The following is a 7,298-nucleotide window of genomic DNA, read 5'->3' as shown; positions in this document are numbered from 1 at the left end:
TCTCTCTCTCTCTCTCTCTCTCTCTCTCTCTCTCTCTCTCTCTCTCTTGCTGTCTCTCTTCCTCCCTCCCCTTTTTCGATTCCTCCCTCTCTTTTTCTTCCTTCCCTCCCTCACAAATGTTTTAAAAAGAAAATGCCAGGAGTCCTACTGAGAGTCTGCCTCACAGTCTCAGTGATTTTTATTTGTTTTAAAGCAGCTTTCTGAAACAATCAGGGACATATTTCATATAGTGGACACACATCAAATTAATGGCTTCTTCCTTTCTCAGCAAGCATTTGGATGTAACTCATGTAACATTTTAGTGAGTCAGAACAGAAGGAAAATGCAATGCAGAGGTTTTACATATACCAAGTCCTTAGCAGTAAACTCTTCATCCAAGCTTTCCAAAAGACAAGTCTCAATAATCTAAGGAAGTAGTAACATGAACTGAAAAGAAATTCTAGTCTTATATCAAAGAAGGCAGGAAATAAATGTAAGCCTTTATTAACCAATGAACATAACATAGAATCTAAATCTAACATTACCCCATTTGTGAATGGTACTGTTTTTATTTTAATAGAACAGAACACAGTTTGTAAAAGACAGAAATAAATCCTTTAGGGAACTCTGTTTTCAAGCAGCAAGCAGCTTTTCTGAGCTAAAATTTGGTATGCATAGGTAGCCAAGACTTTCTCACTAATCATCATAATGGACTGGCAAACTAAATTTGCATTCATTCAACTATAACAGACAACCTTCCTTTTCTATTTTGATAGCGCTATCAAGGATCCAGATTAGTTGACTCTGGTGGTTTTCCTGTGGAGTTTCTATCCACTTCAGGGCTCTCAATCCTTTCCCCAACTCTTCCATAACACTCCATTAGCTGCTGCCCTGCTGTTTGGCTGTGGGTCTGCATCTGTTTCAGTCATCTGCTGGCTGGAGCTCACAGAGAACAGTCATGTTAGACTTTTGTAATGTATGTCATTTTGGGTCTGGGTTACCTCACTCAGGATATTTTCTGATTCCATCCATGAATTTGCAAAATTTATGGTTTTTGTTTTTAATAGCTAAATGGAATCTTATTTTATTGTGCAAATAAACCACAATTTCTGTGTTCATACTTTGGTTGAGGGACATCTGAGTTACTTTCAGTTTCTCTCCTATTAACAATAGAGCTGGTATAAATACAGTTCAGCAAGTGACTTTGTGGGATCAAGAAACATTTTTTGGATATATGCCCAGGAGTGGAATTGATGTAGCACTAGACCTAATTTTCTGAGGAACTGACAGATTAATATCCAGAGTAGTTTTACAAGTTTGTACAGCCAACAAAAGAGGAGTGTTTCCTTTGCTCCCTCTCCAGTGTGTGCAGTCACTTGAGTTTTTGGTCTTTTGAGTTTTTAATAAGAGTAAAGAAAAACCTCATCGTAGTATTGATTTTGATTTCCTTGAAGCCTAAGGACTTTCAACATCTCTTTAAGTACTTTTTGGCCATTTTAGTTTTTCCTGTTGTGAATTCACAGTTTAGATCTGTACCTCATCTCTTCTCATTTTTTAATTTTTAATTTTAACTTTAATATAATTTAATTTTTTACTTATTCAGTTTAAATCCAGCTCACTCCACCATTCCAGGTTACTCTCTCTCACAGTCCTTCCTCCAAACTCCCTTCCCTTTCTTTTCTGAGGGGGTTAAAAAACTCTCTCATTCTAAAGTAAGTACAATTATATCATACTGAACACCATATTTAACACCCTGAATAAAGTCACAAATTGTGTTTCCCTCTCTGTTTCATATCTTAGAACATTTGAACAATTTAAAATATATTTTACACATTAATTTAATTTCTGCTATTTACAAAATTATAACAACGTGTAAAATTGGATGAGTTAGGGATGATGAATTGACTCAGTGAGTAACACTCACTGAGTGTTGCCAAGTCTGATGACACTTACTTGATTTTTAGAACCTACGTGGTGACAAGAACCAAATTCTTAAAGTTGTCATCTAACTTTCACATGTGTGTTTTGCCATTTAAACACACACACACACACACACCGCTGTATACATAATAAATAAATGATTTAAAAAATATTGTGCTGATTATGAGTTTTCCCAAGCAGAAAATATTGTAAATTTCCATTTCTTTGACAGCCAGTGTAATATCAGCCCTGATACCTAATGACAACAAGAAACATCCATATGTAATTAGAATTTAATTAAATTATCATGAGGTCTACTTATTTCACACATTTAAAAATTAGAAAGAATTATAGCACATGGCTGAAAAAAATCATGTTGACATATAACGTATTTGCAAATATATATTATATAGTCCTAAAATTATAAGTGTATCTAAAATATACTGTATCTTATCTATTATAAATATATAATTTTAAATTATACATGTGTATTGTGCTTCTCATGTGAAATATTTACATATTTCATTTATCAGATATAACACAAAAACTGATAAAGCAATGCAAAATAATTTTTAAAAGATAATTAATAATCATGGAGAATTTCTTATGAAATCAATTTCTTTTAGAATATGCAAGATGATCTGCAATGTATTTTAGGGACCCATGATGTGAACCTGTTATTCAGCCACCATAGCACAGAAAGAGAGGTCCCTCTCATGTTTGTGTCTCCCCAGATCAAGACACACGAATGTCCTGAAGGAAAAAGTACTAAAACAATCTCGAAGAACCTGACATAAAGAATGTTCTTCAACAATTCACTCCTCCAAACTTGCATGGAAAGAGCCAGAAAGAAAATGGCACAGAGAAGAACATAGGTGATCATGGTTTTCAAGACTTTGTTGTGGGCATTGGCAAGTACATCTCTGCATCTTTGTGCATGCTGTTGCATCTTCTTGTAATGTCTCCACAGGGAGCAGATGAGCAGGAGAAAAGTTGACTGCGAAAGTGTAAAGGGTATGGATGTAAAAATACAGTTGTTTATGAATAAAATATCCCTGTAAAAAGATGCACTGTTATTTGAAGTAAGGTGATACAGCAGACAATCTCTCTAGTCACCCATCTGGGTATCAATGTATGAGCTTATCTTCAGAGTGTTTAGAAACAAGAGGGCCAAAGACATGAGCAAAGTCCCTGAAACAACCAGATTAACCTTCATCTGTAAGTAAACAAAAATAGAGTTAGAAAAATTAGCTATTTTAAGGAAGTAAAAAAGCCCAAGGCATGCAGCAAGCCACATGCTAAAATGATTGCTGAAAATCAAATGGAAATTAATCAATTTTACCACCCTTCTACTTATTAAGACATGTGAGTACAGTGCAGACACTGATATAAAAGAGAACACTGTCAAAAGAAGGTAGATTCTGGAGAAAGCCAAGGCTGTGAATATTTGACTCACTGCAGAGATCTTTCTTCTCTTGACCCATTGCATGCACTTCACCAGAGCTATGAATCCATTTCCAATCCATCCTATTATTATTTCTACAATTACAATGAATGTAAACATGTTCTGTATGATTCCATCCATGGTCTGTAAGGCAAGTTATGATTCCTGAGGTCACTGTAGAAAATTTAAAGAGCTCTACCTCAGTCTTGAGTCCTCATAACATACTCAATTTTTAAAATGCTCTGTAGAGTAACAAATAGGAAATATCAAGCTTTGACAATATTAGGCTCATTGTACATCTCTATTCTGTGAGAGCGACTTTTTTTTTCCCATTCAGTTCAACCAAGCTCCATCCAGAATATACTCTTTAGACCAAGTGATGTGGAACACTTTGAGTGAATCTTAAGGGTAATAGTAAGTCTTCAAATTCTAAGATGAAAATAAATACATATTATTTGTATTGCTTCCATGACTCTGCAATAATAACATTTTAATCTGGCTATTGTAGTTATGAGCAAGTAACTTCATATAATCTAATGTGTAGAGGGCAATCAAAACCTCGACTTGTGTAAGGTGCTTTCTGAGTACTAGGAGTGAGACAGAGCTAATGTTTTGCAACAGTTTTTAAAGCAGACATTTGTATTTGTGTGCTAATGCCACAGACATTACAATTCATCTAAACTTTAGCACTGAGGAGATAACTGTACTCGTATATTATTTTACATTTGAGGTATATTTACAAACGTCCACAAAATATGTATCTACTTAAATTACAGTCTTTTTGTTTCTCATTCAAACATTTACAAATGTTCTCAACTTTTAGTATGTGTCCAGGAATAGTTCTGTTTCTGTTGTCCTGACAGTGTCTTAAATGCTTTACTATATAAATGCCTCAGAATTAAAGTAAAATTCCACAAACTTGGAAGTGCTTAACCATCCATGAAGAATATTACTAAGGTTTTTGATGTTTGTGATACAGAACTAAAAAGGGATGAATTCATGGACTCAGCCGGAATTTGCATCATTCTCTACCTTCCCCTTGCCCTTTTTATTTCTCCAATAATACCAAGTTACTAACAAATGATGATCCCTAACCTCTCACACCTTCCTCCAACAAAAATTTAGTTACCATCAGTCACAGAAACAAAGATAAAACAGGTTGGTTAATTTTTATAATGAGCTTCGAGATACAATGATTGATCAATACCTAGAGATAATAAAGGGACTAAGAAGTAAATTTAGGAATAAATGCAGAAAATAAAAGGAAAATACATATTGTTAGTTTTAGAGATCAAAGAGAAAAGTGTGAAATTTCACTATAAAGGTTCAATTCGATCCTCAGCCTGTTAAATCAATCATCTTCTAAAAAATGAATATATCCAAAAATTCTCACTGTTTTACAATATTTACCTAAAAGACATAAACAGAATGGAAAAGAATAGAATGGGAAATTTTTGAGTCAATTTCAAAAAGGTAAAAAATGCACCAACCTTCAGGGGCAGAAACACTCTGCCTTTTCTTTCAGGTGGGAAAGATCAGCTCAAGTAAGAGTAGAATCAGAAATGCAAACACCAGAGGGTGTGGCTGTGTAAAGTAGGTAGAGATGGTAGTGTTTAATGGGCTATGTAATGACTATTACATTCACAAATTGGCATGTACTGTAAGAGCTCTCTGGGAATATGGCTATGGGAATAAGGCTTCCTTCTTTTCTGTCCTAAGCATGTTTATTTTAAAATGACCTCCAAAGTCTTTTCTGGGGATTAGTTGCCCATTTAATTCAGAGTTAAGGAAGAGTAAACACCCCAACATTGTGCCTTTGAGAACAGCAACAGGCAACCATTTCAACAGATGTTACTATTATTTATTCAATGACATAAAGATGCCAAAAAGGAAAAATGTGGCTGAAATTTTAGTGATGAGGCTCTCATGTCGGGGAGAATTCTCAACTGGGATTTCAGCTGACAATTTTACTTTCTCCAGTCAGTTTTCAGCTGGGAGTTGTCAGCAGCCTTTTCCAAAAATCTCTGTTTGTTGCTATCCTTTTTTTTCTTTAGATGTCTCAGCAGAGTGAACATTCTGCATCACCATTTGGAAACCTCATTTAGTTGCCTTAAAAGGTCTCTTCTGTTGATTTCTGGTGGGTGTTTTCAGTATTAGATAAGGTTCTACTGTGCTATTTATTGTCTATTTATTTTTTTATTTGTTCTTTTATTATGGTTTGATTAATAAATTCACTCATCCAAAATTCAAAATATGTCTATTAGAGATCATTCCTTATATCATAAGAACATGTTATTAGAGAAGAAAGTTTTGTTTCCTGCAAGGGAGATTTGTTTTCACCATGGGAGTCTTTGCCTAATCTTAGAACTATATCTTTTATTATGGATTGAAACATAAGTTTCCCCGTGGAAAGATCATCTTTCCAGACAAGTGAGATAGTACCAGGGACTATTCTAAAATACTTCATCTATAAACCAAAGATGAAGTGTGTTAGATTTTCACACGCAGCTTGGAACAGACCACAGCAGACCAGAAGGTTCCAGGAGGGGGCGTTTATTTGGGAGATAGGGAAGAGAGCAAGAGGAGAAAGAGCAGAGAAGTAGAGGAGTAGAGGCGGCCATGACCACGTGTAGAGAGGGGGAAGGGAAGGGAGGAGGGGAGAGGGCAACCTGCAGGTACAGGAGTAAGGAGGGCAAGAGAGAGAGGAGGGGGCAGGCAGCCACTTTTATAGTGGGCAAGCCTACCTGCCTGTTGCCAGGTAACTGTGGGAGGAGCATACCTGGCCACTGCCAGGTAACTATGGAGGTGGAGTTCAGACAGAATACTAACAAAGTGAGTACCAAAGAACCAAAGAGAGGGGCAGAGCCTTTACTCGTTTTAGAGACCATGTTTCTGTCAGTATATTTTGCGAGCTTTAGACTTCTTTACATTTTTTATTGATACCCTGCCTTTTATCATGATTGTAATGAATTCAAGCAATCCAAGATTTTTCCCAAACTTCTTTCTATCTGGGTCATTATACCTATAATTCTTATATAGTGCACAAATTTCTATAAATATTCAAAATGTACTAAATATAAATTTAAACTAAATGCTGGAACAGCATCATTCTAATTTAGCAAAAATTAAATTAAGTATTTTTAAAATTTCTCATTCTGAAACATTTTTAGAGTCAATACTAAAGACACTTGATAATAGTGGAAAGTTTTTTTTTTTTTTTTTTTTTTTACTGTGAGATGATTACAAAATTCTGCCTCTAATCATTAATCCCTATCAAACGTAGCAGACATGATTAGCTGTCTTCTCACTGGGAAAAAAATGGAAACTAGCAAAATGACCTTTGAACTGGAAAAAAACACTGAGCCCTATGTTTGGAGGACATACGTTTGGGGAGAGCAGAAAGCCAGCTGAGAAGTGTTCCTCTGTAAGATGAAAAATGATCAATAAATAGCAGTGAAGGACTAAATGACATTAAAACCCCAAAAGTAACTTTGAAACTCCAGATAGGAATGTTGTGCTGATGACATCATCTACAGAAAGTTAGGGTTGGAATGAACCTGATTAAAAAAATGATTCTATTGGTATTTAAAACCTTGTGTTATAGAGGAAGAGATCTGCTAATGAAATCTTCCACCCCAATAGTTAACCTTTTTACTGATACCCAACCCCATCCTCACCAAGTCTCAATGATATCCGTCTCTGCACCCACACAGAAGATGCTACCTTCATTGTTCTGATTAAAGAAACACTTCTTGTAGAGGTGCAAGAACTTGGATCAGCTTTCTCCAGTGATGTTTGAATTTTAGTCTGATGATTCTGGAGAGGCCAGATTCATGGATGTGGAGGTGTCAGACACATGACATGGATTTTCAAGATCAGATCTAGTTAATTCTCTAACTCTAGAAGACTGAACTGGAAGGTGTCTTTCTGATGTTAGTCTTTGCAAAGAGAGTGA

General features: G+C 35.5%; 1 pseudogene; it reads right to left on the bottom strand.

Annotated features, from left to right (window-relative positions):
* Positions 1 to 2,521: 2,521 nt before the first annotated feature.
* LOC114632367 lies at positions 2,522 to 3,484 on the bottom strand (annotated as a pseudogene).
* Between the last annotated feature and the right edge of the window lie 3,814 nt (positions 3,485 to 7,298).

The sequence above is a fragment of the Grammomys surdaster genome, unplaced genomic scaffold, assembly GCF_004785775.1.
Source record: "Grammomys surdaster isolate TR1022 unplaced genomic scaffold, NIH_TR_1.0 373, whole genome shotgun sequence".
Classification (NCBI taxonomy): Eukaryota; Metazoa; Chordata; class Mammalia; order Rodentia; family Muridae; genus Grammomys; species Grammomys surdaster.
This window is presented reverse-complemented; position numbering and strand designations above follow the sequence as displayed.